The 19,338-nt window shown below is 34.5% G+C and overlaps 1 protein-coding gene across 1 annotated transcript in view; it reads right to left on the bottom strand.

Annotated features, from left to right (window-relative positions):
- LOC140754098 (estradiol 17-beta-dehydrogenase 11) overlaps positions 1-10,245 on the bottom strand; it is a 42,798-nt gene extending 32,553 nt beyond the window's left edge. The window contains exon 1 of the mRNA XM_073089010.1: positions 10,027-10,245. The gene's annotated coding sequence lies outside the window, so the exon portion shown is untranslated. The remainder of the gene's footprint in view (positions 1-10,026) is intronic.
- Between the last annotated feature and the right edge of the window lie 9,093 nt (positions 10,246-19,338).

The raw sequence follows: 19,338 nt of genomic DNA, 5'->3' as shown, positions 1-19,338 counted from the left end.
ACGTTTTATTTTAATACCTACAATAAGACAGAAATTGGTTGTCACAGGAAGCGCGCGTAGCCCTGCGGCTTGAACAAATCGTGCTGATCTACAAAGTTAAATAACGTCAAGCGCAATAAAAAATACTAGGTGATTCACTGGACGCAATAAAAAGGCTAGGTAACCCGTAGGTACTTCATACACGATTAAATTCAATGGAAGGCACGATAAACTGGCGATAATTCGCTTTGGATAAACGTCTTGTTTTGTCTTAATGTCAAGGGCAGTTGGAAACATCCGACACGGGTAAGCCATTAACACGTACCGTATTCTACAAACCACATTAAAGTAACTTTGTGAAAAAATCTTCAGCATTTCGGAAGGTGGCAGAACCCTTTGTGGTTCAACTCCGGCGTCAACACCGCTACGCTTCTTTCTGCTTAATAACAGCAATGTTAAGCGCTGCTGTGTTCTGGTTTGATGATTTGAGTTTGGTAAGGGAGACATACTTTTGAGGCATTCCTGTTTAGTTCTCAAGGGAAGCCGCGCATCTGTGGCCACCTCATATCGGAATATCTAATCCTATCTGGGGTTGATTACAGATGTCCATGGGTGGCAGTAGCCAAATGCCGTCAGGTGGACTGGATGCTCCTCTGCTACTCCTATGTTATAAAAAAATATAGATTACAAATAATAATAATACTAGGCGGGAGGAGATCTTTATTTATCAGCGGTATATAAGCAAATGACGCATTCTACGCGCGTGACTCCGTGATCTGCATAGGTGATACGATACTCACTTACCTTACATATTGCTATTGAATGAACTTCAAGAGCATTCAACTTCACCGATTGTTCTATTGATGGACTTGTCAAGGACGGTCGCCAGCAGCCTGGTAGTATTCAACCAATGCCAACAAATCACTATTATCATACAATAGTATGCTGCCCGATAAGAACGCTTTGTTAACTTCTTGATTGTGGTTTTTATCGAGTATGTTTTTGCGAATACGAATGTAATAGTAAACAATACTACAAAAACGTATAAAATGTTATTTTAATTACTTTATAATTGGCTTACATGGAGGATAATGATTAATATTAAATAAGCTATTACATAAATTTAAATGTCGCACACAAATCTCATCTGGCCAGCACGGTGGACTATGGCCTAATCATCCTCACTCAGAGAGGAGATCCGCACCAAGCAGTGGGATCCGCACCAGTAATGGATGGATGATGACGATGAAATTTAATTGCAAATAAGATTTTTTCACAATATCGAAGACGGAGAAAGTAATATGAAAGTTCATTTTTAGTTTCATCGCCGAAACATAACTTTACACCACGTATTTCAATAATATAATATCATGCCATGCAAATATACAAAGACTATGGATAAGACATCTTATTTAGTACGGCTGTAACTACAGGGCACTGGTTATAAAATAATACTGTGATAATAATTAGTTGTACAGGCTGGCGTGTACAGTTTGATTGGCAACGAATAATCTCTCCTTTCTAAATTCGCCAGCGGATAACGGATCGTTGTGGTTATTCGTGTGGTGATAGCCACTAATAACACCTTTCTTTCCGTGGATTTCATAAGGTGTAAAAGAGATTGAATGCAAAAGACAGGTGGTGGTTGAAAGGTGGTCAGAAGTTAAAACCAGAAACTTTGACCACTTCCATGCCTATTTCTAGCATGAGGCAGTTTTTGAGTTTTGGTGGATAGGTGTTGTCCCTGTAGTACCTGGACCAGAATAGGACCACGGTATCCCCTGTCTGTCGTAAGAGACGACTAAAAGGGGCCTCCAGGGTTGGGCGATGTGTTCCGTTGGAGATCACGGAGTACTTCACCAAACGCCGAGGACGGCCACCGAGGGGGTTTTAGTGCGGTAAAAGTCCCACATAACCCGGCATCACTCCCATAGCGACGGGTAACTTTTGAAGGTTTCCCCCTCGTCAACAAAAAAAGGGTTTAGATGCCAGCAGACGCATATGAAGCTACCATTTTGCTCCTTAGGAGTGGCACCGCATCAGTGGTCTGCTTTATGTAGAAACCCTGTTCTACATAGGACTGTTATTCTCTCTATGCGGCAATTGCCACATATACCACCATTAGATAAAGTTCGCAAGTTTCTTTACTACTTGAATTAATATATAAAAATGCAAATTAATCATGATAAAATTAGACATAACACATAAAAATGTAAATTAGAGAGAAGAATCGAGGCGCCTTAATTTTATTTGACTGTACAGATTTCTATTCAGTTTATTTTCCTGTTATCATTGATTAAATTATGCTGAAAAACAATATTTTGCTGTTAAAATTAGCGTTGGTTATAGAAATCTCAGTTACTTTATTCGGTTTACGGTTTGTTTTTTATTATTTATTACTTTCGGCCTTCGATCTCTTCATTTATCGGATATTAAATTTGCTAATTTTGTTTTAAAGCATTTTGACATCGAAGTGTTAATGTAGAGACGAAATTGATAATCCTAATAATACAAAAGCGATACAAAAGTTTATTTCCTTTCATATATTTCCTTAGCTATTATTTGCACACTTACAATGCTTATCATTTAAATAAACAGTTAACTTATCGGACCCTCATAAATAAAGTTGGCAATTAGCAAGATGGATATACAAATAAAAAGGTTTTGTCGTAATGCGTTACAGTTGTTAATAAAATTAAGGTTTTATGACAATAAATATGTAAATTTTCTCCAAGATTACGATTTATAGTAAAACACTTTAAAAAATGTTTGGTCAGAGCCTATAAATTATTCTATAAAGCATCGTTTCGTTTGGTTTCATAATGTGAAATAGGCTTCATCACATTTGAATAAACGATAATGGCCGGTAAACAGTGATTGCTACCTTTATTTTTATATGTATTTTAACAAGTTAGATACCTTAACCTTATTAATTACACAAATAAAATGAGAAAGTAAATGTCATCGATTTTAAAGTCAAGTTATTTTACTCTAGACGTGCATTAGAAAATTTTCAAAACAAGCAGTGTAACATGTCGAGTTGGGTGCTTCTTTTCAATGTCGTACTTCGACTAAGTTAAAAGGACGGTTATTGCCTTAACAAATGTTTTTTTAGGTTTTTATCTCAGTTTTCCATACATAAGGATGCTTTCCACCAGAGATGTGCGAGTTAGCTAAGTAGTGTGCGCTGGAAGCTAAGCTACGAATCAAAGCTAGGCGAGTAAGATATGCTATGATTTTGCTTCAGCTATCGTCGTGACCCTTAGTTCGCATACGTGGCTCCAACCTTTACAACAACCATAGCTAACCAAGCTAAACTAAAAAAATGAAATAAAGCAATATTGTTTGTGGATTTAACACACATGCGCTTAGCTACTTCGCACATCTGTGATGGAAAGGCACCCTTATGGCATAAAGAGTACCTATTTCTATTTCAAAAAATACAGGTTTTATGACCAGTCTCTAAGCTTGTATGTGTGTATGAATAAACACAAAATCAGGCGCGCTAAAACTAGAAAGAGTGAAATTATTAAAATTATTGATCTTTATATCTTCATGTTTATGAGATTTGTACATATATGGAAACATCGTTATGTAACGTATGTTAATATTATAATTGTATGCAAAGATCATTATTCAAGATCATAATTAAGATCAAACAATTATTATAATTTATACGAATATCCATCACGCACGTCATTATTATAACCTCTGTTAAAAAAACTCAGTGTCTAAACAACAAGAAGTAATCTTGCCACAGTGTTCTCCAAGCGTGCAAGTTGCATAAAATAGTAATGATGAAATTATTCATCTCTAATAATACTAATTATATACATAATTTGATAACGAAAAGTAATTTCTAAAAGCTAATTAAAGTTGCTAAATCAATTTGTAACGTGCAAATATTAAGTCGATGGCTTTTTAATATTTTATTCTTTCGTTGCTAGCTTATCTGCCACATTCAAACCATTATACGATTTCGGTGCTTTAAACCTTCCTGTTTTTTGTGAGCACTTTCTCTTGCTTTCACTGCGGCATTGATGGACCTCAATTTTGAGTATAATATCTCAACAGCGGTAAATATATGACCGTTACCGCATTTACGCATGTGAACGTTACACCAACCTTTCATTATATTTTTAAACCTTTTTCGCAGTATTTTTATAATTATAATTAATTACGTGTTTTTATTACCTACCTACTTTATAATTTATGTATGTACTTAAATTAAAATTAATTTAAAGACATAAATAAGGCTACGAAATATCCGAAACATTATTCGGACGAGTATATTTTTTACATATAACGTGTCAAATTTATAATGTAATTTTAATGTTAACGAATTATAACATACAGTTACCGAGAAAAAATATGGAAAAATACTGGCAAGAATATTTATGCCTAAATGCCTATTTATGGGCATCACAAATCATTTGAAAAGCTATCAACTGTCAACATATTTAGGAGGTTGTACAATTCACACGGTTGCCAACTGGCATTGACCTAGTATGTACTCGAGATGTCTGCTGACACACAGACATCCAAACTTTTAAAACTGCTAATTATTTATTGTTGCAATTAGTTACAAATAGTGTTTGAAATAAATAACAGATATATCATTCTATTCACTATAATTATTATTTATTTTGAAGACGTATGAGGTAAAAAACTAGCATTAAAATTTGTAGTTTTGTCTGTCATATCTTTTCTCACTATGTGGTTTGATTTAAGCAATAAAAATAAAACAATGAAATATAGCTGATGTCCTGCTATTTATTTAGTTTGTATGAGTGACTTATGTTATGAATATGCGTTGATATTTTAGATAGGAGTCGGGTAATAACTGGCTCCACCATCTTCACTATCTTTAGCGACGACGGACGGTCTAGGCATACGAAGCCGATAGTTGTGCTCCGCCCAGGCGAGCTTGAAACTCACCACACCATCTAGTGTTCACGACGGTATGCGACCACACATGCCGCCGTCCATCCCGGGGTTGCTGGCCGGGCGGTTCGAGCTCCCACTCTTGCCGTCCGCAACCCCGGAAGCCCCCTTTTAGTGGCCTCTTACGACAGGCAGGGGATACCGTAGCCCTATTCTGGTCCCGGAACTACAGGGACAGACCAAAACCATGCCTTTCTTTCAGCCCATAGCATATGTCATAACTAAATTAAGCTCACCACCAGAACCCAGTAAAGGTGTAATGGCCATGAGGGCTACAATTACACATTTCGAAAAAAAGAACAATAAGAACCAGCGCTCTCGCAACTTGTTGCACAGAACGGGCCAGAGGTTTGGTGAAGTCTGCGTTCAGCTTAGCAGTGTTCTTATCAAAGTTAAACACTCATAATTTATAGCTATTGCATTACATTTTATAGTATACCTTTAGAATGCAATAACGTGTTTTCTCCGATTGAATTAGTCGCTGTCGTTTTAAATCAAGATGACCCTACTGTTTGCGTAATATTAAAATTTACAAATCGGCTAATTACCAGTTGTCCTTCAAAATCAGCGATGCATACACATTAAAAAAATAATAAACATGCTTATAAAAATCGTTTAATGTAACTGCAGCTAAATAAATGAAAATTGATGGAGTCGTACCTTATATTTTTATATTTTTGTGAGTTAAAACGATAATAATATTTTACAATCAACTTTATATTGACGGAATCTATCAAGAATCTTAGTTCTTCATTAATATTCATACCGATTAATGTAGTGTTATGTAATATTACATGCCCGTGTAAAATAACATGTGATCTTTTAACCATCGACTCCGAAGTTTATCTCGCACTGTCATTTTCGTAACCCACTACGATTGTCCCATCTCCCTCACATATATTTCACGTATAGTACGTTTGTTTAGAATTACCTTATTTTGTAAACCGTGGATGAATAGGAAAACTCCTAAATTTTGCTAATTGCCTAGAAAATTATCAAATGAATCAATACACGAATATGATCTTAATACTTGACGAAAGTAAAAAAACACTTATTATTTAACAAAACCCATGTGTTGAAAACTAGACAATATAACTCTTGAGTCTTTTATTTTTAAGGTGACTCATTTTTTAGCGGAATATCGTGGTTCTTTCTACGATGGTATCTTATTATACCTAGGCTCATCGCAGGTAACTAATGGTAACCAAAGAATACTAGAAAATCGTTTTTTAAGTTCATTTTGGTGTATGTACCAGTTTAAGATGGTAGGTATATAATAGTACAACTTCTCGCTGTTATATAATTAAATTTATAATTCGCGTTAAGATTCCATTTCATAGTTTATAGAGTTTAAATAGCTACTTCAAGTTGATTAATTCTTTTTTGAATGTCAATCGATAAAAAATATTCATTTACATACATGAAATACTTTATTTAATTCAAATATCAACATGGCCCTCACACGTGTCACTTGTTTACTTATCAGAAATGTAGAGTTCTACGAAGCAGAAAGGCCAAGTCTTTCAATGCCTTTATGGGGATTTTAAAGGTTTATAATTATCACGGTAGAATAGATGTGATGAATAATAATTATCAAAGCATTCAAAAATCTTCTACTAGAGATATTTTTTATAATATAGTAGTAGCAGACGAGCATACAATCTGTCGCCCATGGTCATCTGTAATCAACCCTAATTAAAATTGGACGTACCACTACCCCTGAGGACTAAGCTGGAATGCCTCGGAAAAGCATGACTCCTATACACCTTTCAAATCAGAACCCAGCTGCGCTTAAAACTGATTTTATTATGTAGAAATAAATGTAGCAGAAATAAATGCTGCCGGTGTCTAACTACAAATAGTTCTACCACCTTTAATAATAGATATACATTATACACCTTTCTAATAGATGTAGTATCTATAGTGCCATAATATTGTATAGTCTACCTTCTAGACGCGTTACTCAATGAATATGCAACAGGTTAATCTCGACGTGATCAGTCTGACATATAAGTTTGTTACCACCGTCCTGTTGGAAGATAATAAGTATTTATATCTAAGATTAATTGCCCGCGTGAGATGATAGTCACAAGCGCGGTGGTACAAATAACTTAAACATACTAGTCGGCCTTGCGTTACTCAACAGCGCACGCGCATTGCCTGGCCTCTTATATAGCCACATATATACTTTGATATATCTATTAACAGCTATTGAATTCGTGCTGTGTTTCTGATAAAAATTGTAATGTTTCGTATTATTAATAAATTTATGTCCAACAATTAACACTCGTTGTTAATAATCAATCGAACTAACGTTTTACCAAAGATCGTAATTTGACTTCTAGTAGACAGAATTTGTCTAATTTCGATTTTAATATTATGCATATTGAGTGGATTGGTTCAACACCAACTCATTACTGTCCCACTGCTGGGCATGGGTCTCCTCTAATAATGAGAAGGATTACTTGACATAACTTTGAGATGTTTTTTTTATAAATCTCTCAGGTATGCAGCTTTCCTCACGATGTTTTCCTTCACCGTTTAGCAAGTGACAATTAATATCTAATACGCACATAACTTTACTTCAGAGGGCCTGGGATTTGAACCTCGGACCCTTCGATCGAGAGGCAGAGTTTCTTAACCACTAGGTTATCACCGCTGCGGGTTGGTTAATGATGACGAAGGTAAAAAAGCTAAATATATTTTACGCAAAATGTATCAAAATATGTTTTTAACAGTCTGCACTGAAAGCGTATTAAAATTTTCCATTATGTTGTAAAACTCGTATTCGTTTCAACAGAATAATTAAATGCAATCAGCGTAAATAATCAAACAATATTTTTGTTTAAGAGTTTCATTCACACATCTCTGTTCATTGCTGTGAAGAATTAACTTACTTTGTAACAATTATTCATGCATGTTTTAAAATTTAAGAAGATCCATCAGTAGTAACCAAAAGACAAGAAGTGACGCTGATTCATGTAGTAATTTATGTTCATTCCAATGTTGATCACTCCAAAATAAATTTGTGAAAGTGCCGATTTGTAATCACGTCCAATAACCCGTTAGTTTTACAGAAACAAAGTTGATTTGCAAATATTCTGGATCAGATAATTTTATCTGTATGTCTATATTTGTACCGTGCAATATTTTACATGTATTTTGTCACAAACCTTAAAATGTTTTTAAAGGACATAATTTTATGTTCACGGAAGTACTTACTATGCAACCTTTAACTTAATTTCTTTACTTATCATTCTTATCAACGATATACGCGGCACAGACCTACTTAAATATATAAATCTTATAAATTCTAACAACCCAAACATATTTGTAAACCTTTTTTATAAAGTTACTTATATTATTAAGTATTTGGGCAACTTCGTTGTCAAAAAATGTCGGCTTCGGAACACACCTAATAATAAAAAACTGTTTTTAGTAATAAACATTTTCAAAATATTTTAGATACGTTCCCCGGAATACAAATCATGACTTCTTTAGTCATTAATTGTTGAAGATACATATATAAACTCAATGTAAATAAATTTACTTTTAAATATATCTATGTGTCACTCTTTGATTTGATCAGTCTGTCTGTCAAGTGTATGTATAATGTAGTGTACAGATTCCAAGTAATATATCGTGATTAATCCTGCAAGTTCGTTTATATTATCCTATAACTCCTTCATTAATAAGTAGCTGAAAAAATTGACTCGTCTTTTCTAACCTTTAGCATGGAAGCTATAAAAAACGCAACTTTTGCTGAATTACATTTACCTAAAAGGTATGCATTTTTTATTAATGGTTGTCTTATATCAGAGCTAATAAACAATTGTGAATATTGCTTACTTAGCATTATAATTCAACCAGTGGCCTAAATATAAGATGCCTAAAAAGCGGAGTGAACATAAAGTTGTCATCTGTGCCACCAATGTCAATATTGCTTTATCTACCTTATTATCAACGACAGTTGGTAACTTAACTTAAAAACGTAAAGAAAAGATCGAAATAATAACTCAAGAGACAGAAAAAATAAGATTTAATCATTTGAATAAAAAGTTTTTAATGACTTGTTTCATTAAACTTAAGCCAATGATTGGATTGATTTTAACTTTTAAGCGTTCGTAACATTGCGGTCATTATCATGTCAATAGTCTCAGTAATCATTATATTTTTTTAAAATACATTCTTTTATTTATTGATGTATATAGATACAAATACTGCTCACAGTTTTATTGACCGTTACATTTGTTGTTTTTTTTTTTGCAACGATCGGTATTGCTTCCGATGAAAAGTTGCTTTAAATCATTTTTTTCTTTACACCATACGAGAAATAAACTTAGTTTTGATATGCGTTCGATATATAATTTATTTCGGTAGCAGGCTCAACTTGTCAATTCAGTTTCGTAAGGCTTTGCTCGACACAGATTTTATTTTAACTGACACTGGCCTACAGAAGATTCCGCTCATATTGTAAACTGGTTTCCCAATTTTGCAAAACAAGTCGATTGCGAATATTTATTGTTTTGTAAGTCATTGATAGCTTGTTTGGTTTGGGATTTTTATATACCATAATTACTACTGGACGGTTTCAACACGATGATTATAATAATTGTTAATCCCTCAGCATTTATGTTTGGCGTCAATTCGGATTCGTATTTAATTGTGTGGTTGTTATGGTTAATGACCGATTATTCTGTGATAAACTCGTAGAAGTTAATAGGTATCTAGTTAGATGTCATGATAAATATATGAAAGTTTTATAATGTTGTCATATATAAATTCATTCACTCCTTTTTCAAGTATTTACTCTTGCTGTGCTTGTTAATTCTTGTAATGTGCATAAAATATTATTAAATTATTTAAATAAATACGAATTTATTAGCTATTTATGTTCTTATAACATAATAACGTTACGCACAGTAATATTTTTTTTTTCTATAACTCATAAATATGTTTTTTTCTAATTCAAAGTCAATCAGATCACCAAGAAGCATGATCGCCTTGAAATACTTTCCAATCTCTTGTGAACTATGCGAAAACGTTTACCTAACACGAATCAACATTTAATTAACTACCCGAAGGTTTGACAAGTCAACTCACCTAATCGTCGATTTGACAGGAAGCCGGTGATCAGCTGATCACACTCACTGTTCACACAAAGTTCGGGTTCGTTTTGACTTGAATGTAAAGTTTCAAGGTAAACGATGATTTGTTGTGTTATTGTTTTTTGGTGCGCGCTACTGTGTGTTGGTGGTGTTGGTGGCGAGAGGCCGGTGGCGGCGCGCGACGCTGCGGATCGACTGAGCGCGGTCCGCGGAGTGCTGCGCGCGCATGCGACCCTCGCACCCTGTAGATCGCGACCTTCATGCTCCGCCGCCCCTGCTTCTGTCAGCGCTGACAACCAACGTCAAGTGTCTGATATTGTCAAGTGACAGCCATGGCAATAAATCTTCCATTGCGGTGGTTAAACCCCTTATTCCGGGTTCAACTGCGGTAATCTGCGGCTAGCCTGACGTCATATTTATGTGTTTTTAGTTCTGTGGATGAGTCACCCTTATATTATCTACGACCGAAACCAATGAAGAGAGATATCATTGCGAATAGAGTTCCAAGAGGAAAATGCAAGTCGCATAAACTGCAACGAAGAACAAATGATTAAGTAATTCAGCTCTTGTTAAATTGAAATATTCGATTCGAGAGTTCAGAATTTTTGAAAGAGTTCTACGAGAGATCGGAAATAGAAATTAAGAAAGTACTCACAATCGCTTACTTAACTACGCAATCAATAACTTGCCTTTATGATTGCTTTGAACAAAAATTGACATTAACATCTTAAGTATCTACATTTTAACATTGTTAATAAGAGTATCTATGATTCTATGCTATTTGTTATCAGTCAGTAAAAGGGGTTTCACTTTCACTTCAATAAAAAATACCTACTGATATTAGGGATGATGATCAATAAAAATACGTAGGTAGGTAATAACTACAAATACCTATTATCCGAGGTTAAACTTATCTAAAATACAAAAAAAAATAGATATATCTACCCAAACTAAATGTATTTTAATAGATCTTATTTTCTTATTTACATGTTAAAAATGCCTAAGATTCAAGATGCCAATACACTTCTATACTTAGGTATTTTATAGAGATGCAAGTTAGCTTAACGATTGTATGTTGAAACTACATTTTCCTTCTGAGAACTTATTTTAATAATACCTATCATTATCAAATTAAAATACTAGTTACAGACAGACCTACAGGTGTAAAACAAAACCGTAGGCTTCGTAGAGTCTAGTGTCCTACACAGCGACACGAGATAGTACGCAAGGCCGACCGGCTTTGGCAATCAAGTATTGCTGCACACCGCATTACGATAACATTAGATTTAAATAATAGGTACTATTTTGACCTAAACGTTACACATAAAACATGGATATTAAAATGATTACTTAGCATTATAATATTATTCATAAGTTTATTAATAGTTATATTTGTGGTTGTTCAAGAAATATCACGACTCTTTGTACTTTCGACCTCTACTGTCACATCCTGGTCTCAAATACTCATATTTATGTGACCCCTCCGATTTTGTATGTCAAAGCTAGTTGCTAAAGGATAAATTTTGTCTATTAGGCTAATAATATTTATGCTGATATACGAAATGTCTATTAAAAGGCGGTAATAGCCTAGTTGTTGAAACTCGGCCTCTCCATTGAGTAGTCCGAGTTTCGGATTATTTCAAAATTATGTGCGTATTAGAAATTAATTATCACTTGCTACACACTGAAGAAATTAAAATGAGGAAACCAACACGCCTATGATATAAAAAATCTCAAAGATGTGTGAAGTCTACCAATACTTACTTGACCACCGCGGTAGATCAACTTCTCAACCTGTTTTTTCGTGACTTTAAAAAGATACTCAGTGCCATAGAAGCGATGCAGAACCCCATATCCATGTGGGATTTTTACCGCACTAAAACCGGTGACCGTCTTCGGCGTTATATAAAGGACTCCGGGATCGCCAAAGGAACGTAACCGACCAGCGCAGTAAACCAACCCCTCAACCTACACTCTTCTCAATATCGCATCAACCAGTGCCATACATTAATAGGGTGACAACGACTAAAGTCATTTTTCTATAGACATTGAGCATGTCAGCCCAATATTACACCTATTCATTTTTCTTTTATGGCTCCACTCGTGTGTTAAGTAGAAATTTTCAACAACTTGCTCGTTCACCTACTTCTTAATTCCGTCACTTTACCTTCACATAACACATTTATCGTGTTTGCATGCTTTAAAAGCACAACCATTTTAATTGACCTTTTAGTGCATACAAGTGGAAGGTCATACTGATACTTCCGATTCCTTAAAATTATCGGAAAAAATATACATTCTACATCTGTCGAGTTTTATATAGCATTTGGAACGAACAACATTTTCAAGGTCCTCAAAAGTTCAGTAAATGTCTTGGTCCGATCGCAGAATTTCCATCTGGTTGCCTTGCTTAGACTCATTAGATTGTTCTCGATAAATAGTTTGTGATGTTATTGTGGTTCGTGTCTGAAGGTAGAGCTGTACCTATGTGTTCACTGTGTTTGGACTTGTTGCATAGAATATACATATCTACCTTAAATAATAATGTGTACATACCTAAATCATGGCAAAATATTTACAATCTAATAATGGGCCTAAAATGTGGTATGAGGAACTTCGTCCTGATAACCGTACTTCATCATCATCATCATCAACCCATTACTGCTGGGCACGGGTCTCCTCTCAGAATGAGAAGGATTAGGCCATAGTCCACCGCGCTGGCAAAGTGCGTATTGGTAGATATCACATACTTTTGAGATTTTTTTATAAATCTCTCAGGTTTCCTCACGATGTTTCCCTTCAACGTTTAAACAAGTGATAATTAATTTCTTATACGCACATAATTTTGAAAATCAGAGGTACGTGCCTGGAATTTGAACACTATACATAACCATGAATAATTAAGAAGTTGAAATGAAATATAAGATTTGGACAATTCGAGGGCAATAAACTGATTGATACCTACTTGTTTGACTAAATTTGGTACGAGATCACACAGTTATGTATGTACTCCTAAAATGGTGTAATTTCATTTTATTAATAACTTCAAAGTTATTTTTAAGATATAAATATTTACCTGCTTATAAAAAGATATCATAATGTTAAAAAACGTAAAACTTAGTGTTCTTTACAAGGAGGTAGAAGGATAACTTCATAAATCGTGATTATTATTGTTTTACGTTGTTTTTTGTTTAGGCACGAACATTTACGAACGAATAAAACCTTTTGTAACAACCAAAAAACTTAATACCTTTACATGAAACAAAAAAAGGTCAAACCTGTTTTAATGACTTGGAGCAAAAGGTAATTTTTATGCAAAAAAATAACACGTGAGTATATGAAAAACATAATTAAACACATAAAATTCTCGGAAATTTAATAATTATTATTATAATATTAATCGTAAATATATAATATAGGAATATTTTACCTCTTTCTGTCTGGGTATAACTGCAAGCATATCATATTATTATTAATCATCTTATTATTAAAATGAATTATTAAAAAATCAATAAAATAGGAATGTTAAAAGAATTATAATTTTCCCAAGTTGGAGGCATGAAATAGAGCCTCAAGCGATTATTTTTTTAAGTATGGTTTTTTCACAACAATTGCATATATAATACATATTATTTTACCTATTTATTTCAATAATTTAAAAACGAATGGTGCATTTATTGATATTTTTTGACTTGTAGAGTATGTCTTAACCAAATCGTTATTTTACATTTATGTACGTTAATTAAGTTAATTAAATATAAAATCTACGCATTTTCTGGTATTTTTTACACATCAGGCAACATATGCAACGCCATCTGTGAGGATAAGCACTAAACGAGTAAGGCATAGAAACAGGTTAACTACAACCTAGCCACAACGCGTAGCCTTCGTATGTGCAAACTTATGTCAGCCGTTGTAAAGTTAACGTCACTTACAACTAGATGGTGCTTGATAGTTACAGGCAGTGACCACGTCTTATTGACTTGTACTGATTTTTTTCGGCTTTAATTATCGTCACCAGTACATTTACCATGAGTATTTACGTATCGACAAATATGACTGTTTTGGTATTTGTTTACGTATTGGCCCATACAATTCCCAAGTTCTGATATAATCCGCTAGGGGCGCTGTTTGGAAATAGTATAGGCAAATACGTAAACAAATACCAAAACAGTCATATTTGTCAAAACTCATGGTAAGGGTACAGATGCAATACAAAAGCAATGGTAGGCTTTTTTGGAATCCTAAAGACTCTTCTCTGATTTCTCCAAGCTATATCCATGTTAGAAATTAATTATCACTTGTATTTACACTGATAGAAAATAACGTAAGGAAACCTACACTCGAGTTTTTAGAAAAATGTTATCAAAAGTTTATGAAGTGTACGAATTCGCAGTTGAACAACGCGGTGGATTATGGCCTAGGCCGCTCTCAATCTGAGAGGAGACCCTTGCCCAGCAATGGGACACTAATGGATTGATGACGAACAGAAAATACTTTACACATATGACAACATGACAACCATCATAATATTTCATTATATGAAATACATCATTTCTAACGTTATACTTAATGATCTGTCCATATATGACTCTACCTATATTATGATTTTCTTCTTTGACTTATTGACTCAATCCTAATGTCTTTATTTTCATTATAGACATATTAAAATTACAATTATACAACAATAAGCAGACATAATAAAAACATTAGTATATTATATATTCGAAAAATATATAATGTCATAGACACGTCTAAGCTACTCATACATTTACCTACATCTATAAAACATGTCATTCGTAGCCTCGATACCAAACCAATTATAGCTTCAATTAGTACCTACCAAACTGCTCTATTGCGACAACTCTACTCAAAGAACATTATAATCCGGAGCTACTCAATCATACCCATTACATACACGCACAGGCATTAAGAGTTCAAGAACAAACTTGGTAACCCATTAATAAATATAACAAATTTAGAAAAAGTAAGTTGCAATTGACAAGTTACTTGCAAAATCTATAATAGTAGTTACACTTCAAGTTGACCTTTATAAAATACCCTTAATAAAATAAACAGCGAAGAAAACGCAATCCCAAATATCAGTATTTTACAGGAGAGCCAAAAAAAATTTGAAAAACCAATTAATGTATTTTTTCTTTTTTTTATAGATTAATAATAGTGTTATTCATCATTGGATGCACCTTTTTTAATTTTTTAAAATACTCGTACCGTGTGCTTAGATCACATTTTTTCAGTAACTGGTTTGCTGATATTTCGTTTCGCGGCCCTTTTGCATTTAATGAGCGATTTATGTATGGTCCAGAGATGACACCGCGGACCCCCATACATATACTCGCGGACCCCCAGGGGTCCGCGGACCACAGCATGGGAAACGCGGCCCTAAGGCACAAAATTTAAGCGCTGGCGTGTTTATTACTTAATTTACCATCAACATGCATTCATACATGTTAAGTTCTGTAATCTTATTGAGCTGAAAAACAAAAGATACCCACTACAAAATAATGTTGTATTTAAATGCAAATAAGCATTTGAAATTTTGCATGAAATCTTCATAACAATATATTCTTACTTGCTTTTTAAGTGTGTATATGTTGCAAGTATACCTTGAAATGTGTTCAAAAATATTGTGAAGAACTATATTTCATTCTTGGTGCAAAAATCTTTTCTTGACGTGTACCTACTGTTACATAACCTTTTATAACTTTTACGAATAAAGTTCACATTTTCTTTACCTATTATTAAAGAAATAACGTTTTCAAACGTATTCTACATCAAAGATATTTAGGCCGCAGCATAAAAATACTGGTAGAATCAAACGGTGCATTCTAATGGTCTCTTATCCACATGTAGCAATCAAAGTCTGTGTTCAAAGTTTTATAGAGATTGTAAACATTTTAAATCCGAAATAATTGAATGAAAACATCTTTTCCCTTTGCTCATTACTAAGGTGTTTTCTTAAATCGGTTTCGTAAATTCTTAATCGAGTATATTAACTAGTATATATTACTAGTACATATTACTACTAGTATATATTAAGCCATTAACTCTATAAAATGCAAAGCGATAACATATAATACGTTAGTATTGTCACGTAGTGTTAGACAAGATTTACCTATCGAACGCCGTAGACAAGATTTATTAAAGTTTTTTTCTAAAACTTGGCATCATTTCTGTTGGTAATAATATTTTATGAGGATTTTCTTTATTTTCTTGAACTGCTTCACTCTATGTATATCTCTGGCGATGGTATAGTCCGCGTAAAACTGCTAGTCCGCTCTGAATATAGAAATGAATTGCGTCGCCATAGTAAATTGTACTACTACACCTGCTCACAACAACTTCAGAGCAACTCGCACAACTTTTAAAAATTACACAGCTTAGTGTAACTGGGCTATATTCATTGATATTTTACAGTCAGTACATTGCAAGGTATTTCAGTTCTTTCCTAAAGCAATAACACTTAGCAATTTCCTTTGTTTAATGCACGGCGAACGGCGGCTGGCGGTCCATAAATACGCCTCAGGACGTTAGAGGGCATAACAAGCGCGTGCGACCTCGGATAATGAGAATTTAACGGGAACTGAATACAAATTAAACTAAGATATACTAACTGACACGTATGGTAATAGAGACTGCGATATCAATAAGGTTAACACCACATTGTAAATATGTAATACCTATAATGGCGGTAAGTGGTGCTATTTTCGGTTTGAAGGGCGTGGTAAGGGAGACATACTTATCCGAGGCGTTCTAACTTAGTCCTCACGGGTAGCAATGCAGATGCGCAGACCTGAGGTCAGCACATCAGCTCCTCCTCCTGTGCTGTAGGACTCCAATCGTATCTGGGATTGATTACAGATATCCATAGCAGTTGTCACTTACTTACCAGCTAGACCATATGTCACCTCATATTATAAAGGAAATTATGTATAAAAGTTTTAAATTTCCTGAGCACGATAACTCAATCCTACAATGGACAATCGAATTTTACTAATAACCTATTACCTTTAATACCTACCTAACTCCAATATCATTATGGTTATAATATAAATGTCAATCGAGCACAATCAGGTACCTACCACTTGTCAATGCGTAGATATACTATAGGTAGGTACATTAGCTTGTCCCTGTAGTTCCGGGGCTAGAATAGGACTACGGTATCCCCTGCCTGTCGTAAGAGGCGACTAAAAGGGGGCTTCCGGGGTTGCGGGCCCCGGGAAGGACGACGTTATGTGTGGTCGCATACCGTCGTATACACCAGATGGTGTGGCGAGCGTCAAGCTCACCTGGGCGGAGCCCGACGGGGCAACGCGCTAAGAGGACTCCGGTTGCGTTCCTTTGGAGATCCCGGAGCCCTCAACGCAGCGCAGAGGACGGCCACCGGGGGGGTTTTAGTGCGGTAAAAATCCCACATAACTCGGCGTCGCTCCCACGTTGTCGAGTACCTTTTGAAGGTTTCCCCCTCGACGAAAAAAAAAAAAAAAAAGGTACATTAGCTTGTTTGTAACTTGCATAACGTAAAAAAATAAATACGAATGAAGCAACTAAAGGTACATAAATGCTAAACCAACCAATGATTATAAAATCATTGGCACCAGCCAAATATAGTTTCACAATTCCTTGAGGTAGTTTTTTTCTTTAGTCGGTTCATTGCGGATTGCCTGTAGCTATAACATGTTTGAAAAATTCTAATAATAAGAAACCAACATAATATAATACGGATATTTGTTTGCAAAAAATATATGTATTGTTTAGAAACATGATGCCTATGAGCTAATGAATGTAGTATATTATACTTACACATTTTCATATAAGTATCATTATACATATTTTAAACTCTTGAAAATGTAGAGTACATAACACTTTCCAGATTGAAATGGCAAACGAGAATACACTCCATTTGATGGTAAATGATGCCACTGTTGCCCATAGATTTATGTAACCGACTCTATATAAAATAAGAATTCTACCTGCAAATGATCACGGTTTCGTTGCTACTCTACTCTACTCTTGAGAGACGGTCGATTCATACAGGTATATAAAGTCAGCCGACATACTACCGTGCCACACAAACGGTAAAACAACTTCACTCTCGAAATAATACAATAAATTTGATAAATGAATACAGTTGCACTTACTTTCAAACTACTTTTATATATACTCTAATGAGTCTACTATATTTAGGAGCTATACGTTATACGTTTAATTTACTTAATTGATCTCCCTTAATATTACCATAGTTGCGTGTGATCCTAGCCTAGAATTGAACTATTTCTTACCTTTTTGGAATTTGACGCTACCAAACCGGGTAAAACGAATTTGTTACGACAAAATCTTTCCAGAGGTAAATTATATTCAACAACAACGTATAGCATATCTACAAAGATAAACAGCTAGATTTAGCTAACTAGCCCTTGGCTAGATTTGATATTTGCGTCCGTTAAGATTTTTCCTGAAAGAAAATTGTGGTGGGTGCGCAAAACTCTCCCCTTGAACACTGCCAACCCCGACATTGTTAATGTGAGAAGAACTGAGGTCAATCTAATCTAGTAATTAAGTTTCTGCTTGTAATTCGCATATATTTACATTGTGATAAGCTTTATTCATACATGCAACACACGTTTGATTGCAGACGACTAGACACTAACTGTGATACTCATTTATCACCTCATGTTTAAATAATTCCGCAAAAAAATACTACCACTTTATATATAGTCAATTAACACTACTAATATTTTACTAATTTTGTTAGGAAAACTTTTAAAATTTGATGCCCCCAAAATCAATACATATGTCAAATCAATACATCAATACATGTAAAATGGATTAATGTAAAATAAACAGAAGTAAACATTGCTATGACTAATGTTCGTTGACCGAAATTAGTTTGAACATAAGCTGTTGTCCAGTAATTTCAACACGGTGGTTCTTACAAGCATGTAGCGCGAATACGCTGATCACATACCATTAACGCAACGTAACAAGTAATTAATTAAAAAAATCAAAAACCCGACTGCACCAAAAAGGCTGAAGTAGAATTTCCAAAAGCAGTGAAATAGGCATTTCATTATTTTTATCCAGAAAGCCAAATACAAAGTTTCATAGTAGGTGTCCGCTTCAAAAACAAAAGATTTTCAAACAATATTATCCTATTTTATTCTCGTAGTGCTCATTTACGCTATATAAAGAACCTATGTGAAACATTCCAGCACGCTTAAGTTTAGCGGTTTCCCTTTGCGTTGATCTCCGGCACAGCATCTCACTCATTTAGTCAGACAGTCAT

The sequence above is a fragment of the Epargyreus clarus genome, unplaced genomic scaffold (genome assembly GCF_041222505.1).
Source record: "Epargyreus clarus isolate Ecla_fem2 unplaced genomic scaffold, WU_Ecla_fem_2.2 ptg000027l, whole genome shotgun sequence".
Classification (NCBI taxonomy): domain Eukaryota; kingdom Metazoa; phylum Arthropoda; class Insecta; order Lepidoptera; family Hesperiidae; genus Epargyreus; species Epargyreus clarus.
This window is presented reverse-complemented; position numbering and strand designations above follow the sequence as displayed.